The sequence below is a fragment of the Pan troglodytes genome, chromosome 6 (genome assembly GCF_028858775.2).
Source record: "Pan troglodytes isolate AG18354 chromosome 6, NHGRI_mPanTro3-v2.0_pri, whole genome shotgun sequence".
Taxonomy (NCBI): domain Eukaryota; kingdom Metazoa; phylum Chordata; class Mammalia; order Primates; family Hominidae; genus Pan; species Pan troglodytes.
In genome coordinates, this window is record NC_072404.2 from 107,818,649 (window position 1) to 107,821,384 (window position 2,736).

The window sequence follows — 2,736 nt, forward strand, 5'->3', positions numbered from 1 at the left end:
CGCATGTCAATGAGTCAGCAGAGAGAAGAGGAAGACTCCCCCCAGTTAAAGAGCAAATGAGGCTCGTGGGGCGCGGTGGGTCACGCCTGTAATCCCAGCACTTTGGGAGGCTAAGGCAGGCGGATCACCTGAGGTCATGTGTTTGAGACCATCCTGGCTAACACGGTGAAACACTGTCTCTACTAAAAACACAAAAAATTAGCCGGGTGTGGTGGTGGGCACCTGTAGTCCCAGCTACTCGGGAGGCTGAGGCAGGAGAATGGCGTGAACCCGCGAGGCAGAGCTTGCAATGAGCCGAGATCGTGCCACTGCACTCCAGCCTAGGGACAGAGAGAGACTCTGTCTCAAAAAAAAGAAAAAAAAAAAGAAATGACAGGTTGGTTTCCAACAGTCTTTCCAATGGAAATCCAACAGTAATTGCAATTGGCTTTTATTTTATTATTATTCTTTATTATTATTTTTTGAGACAGAGTCTTGCTCTGTCTCCCAAGCTGGAATGTAGAGGCACGATCTCGGCTCACTGCAACCTCTGCCTCCCAAATTTAAGTGATTCTCCCGCCTCAGCCTCCCGAGTAGCTGGAATTACAGGTGCCCGCCACCACGCCCAGCTAATTTTACATAACTGGCTTTTAGAACAGTGGTTCTCAGCTGCAAACCCTGAATCTGTAGATTCATCATCACCTGGGAGCTGATTAGAAATGCAAATTCGTTTTTATTTTTTGAGACAGAGTCTTGCTCTGTTGCCCAGGCTGGAGTGTAGTAGTGCAATCTCAGCCCACTGCAAACTCCACCTGCCGGGCTCAAGTGATCCTCCTACCTCAGCTTCCCAAGTAGCTGGGACTCCAGGCGCGCACTACCATGCCCAGCTAATTTTTGTATTTTTTTTGTAGAGACGGGGTCTCACCATGTTGCCCAGGCTGGTCTTGAACTTCTGGGTTCAAGCGATCCTCCCACCTCGGCCTCCCAAAGTGCTGGGATTACAGGTGTGAGCCACTGCGCCTGACCAAAAATGTAGATTCTTGAGCCCTATCCCAGAGGTATGGACCTCCAGAGAATATAATGGATGCTAACATTGAGAACTACTCTTCTAGAAGAAACCCTGTTGTTGCACAGTAAACAGAGGGTGAACAGCAAGGAGACCTGAGATCTAGTCACAGATCTGTAGCCAATTAGCTGTGACCTCAGACCAGAGCCAAATTGCTGTCACCTGGAACCTGGGAACAGGCTTGGGTCTGAGCAAAAGTTCCCAGCCTAGAATCACCTGGGTACCTTTTTCTTTTATTTTTCTTTCTTTTTTGAGACAGGGTCTCACTTTGTTACCCAGGCTAGAGTACAGTGGTACAATCTCAGCTCACCACAACCTCTGCCTCCCAGGTTCAAGTGATTCTCCCACCTCAATCTCCCAAGTAGCTGGGACTGCAGGCACACGCCACTATACCTGGCTAATTTTTGTATTTTTAGTTGAGTCGGGGTTTCGCCATGTTGGCCAGGTTGGTCTCGAACTCCTGACCTCAAGTGATCTGTCTGCCTCAGCCTCCCAAAGTGCTGGGATTACAGGTGTGAGCCACTGCACCTGGCCTCTGGGTAGCTTTTTGAATTCTGATGCTGCTACACCAGAGTCGATACTTTATGATTCAATTTATGTTAAGTTGTAGAACAGGCTGAAACTAATTTATAGTGGGAATAATCAGATCGGTGGTTGCCTGATTGACAGGTGGGAGTGGATCGACTGAGAAGGTATACAGGGGAAGTTGTGGGATGATGGTGATGTCCTGTCTTGATGGAAATATGGGTTATATGGGTGCATGCATTTGTTAGAATTTATTGAGTGGTATACATAAGATTTGTACATTTTACTATATTCATTACAAATTTTATTTTTGTAGAGACAGGGGTTTCACTGTGTTGCCCATGATGGTCTTCAACTCCTGAACTCAAGTGATCCTCCTGCCTTGGCCTCCCAAAGTGCTGGGATTCCATGAGCCACCATGCCTAGCCTAGAATATTTGATTCTTTTCTTTTATGCTATGTTATTATTTAAAGCCATGATTTAGATGATGCTCTGTCTCTGGTCTGGATTGCAAGTTTATTCATTGGAAAAATATGATCCACATTGCAACATGATCTTCAGGAACACATCGAAGCAAAAAGGAAGAGACTTATGTGCTTTCTGTCTTTTTTTCTGAGACAGTCTCGCTCTGAGTGTAGTGGTGCCATCTCGGCTCACTGCAACCTCTGCCTCCCGGGTTCAAGTGATTCTCCCACCTCAGCCTCCTGAGTAGCTGGGATTACAGGTGTGTACCACCATGCCCAGCTAATTTTTGTATTTTTAGTAGAAACAGGGTTTCACCATATTGCCCGGGCTGATCTCGAATTCCTGAACTCAAGTGATCCACCTGCCTTGGCCTCCCAAAGTGCTGGGATTACAGGAGTGAGCCACCGTGCCTGACCTATATGCATATTTTATATCTAAAGAAAAAAGGACTATAAATAAATATGAGAGTCTTGTTATAATATGTGTGCTGAAGTGTTTAGGGGTGAAATGTGCTACTGCCACAATTCATTTTGAAATGCCTCAAAATTGAATGGTTTGAGGGATGGATGGTTGAATAGATTATATGATAAACTGAGCATAATGAAATGTTAATTGTAGAATTCACGGGTGGGTATATGGATGTTCACTGCAAAATTCTTTCAACTTTTCATTAAGTTTGAACATTTCCTAAAAATTTTTAA

At 45.2% G+C, this 2,736-nt stretch overlaps 1 long non-coding RNA gene across 1 annotated transcript; it reads left to right on the forward strand.

The window, feature by feature from the left end:
• The first annotated feature begins 607 nt into the window (after positions 1-607).
• LOC129135540 (uncharacterized) lies at positions 608-2,514 on the forward strand. Its single transcript, XR_008536474.2, has 2 exons — positions 608-1,037; positions 1,887-2,514. It is a non-coding gene; the product is annotated as an uncharacterized LOC129135540 (long non-coding RNA).
• Positions 2,515-2,736: the final 222 nt, after the last annotated feature.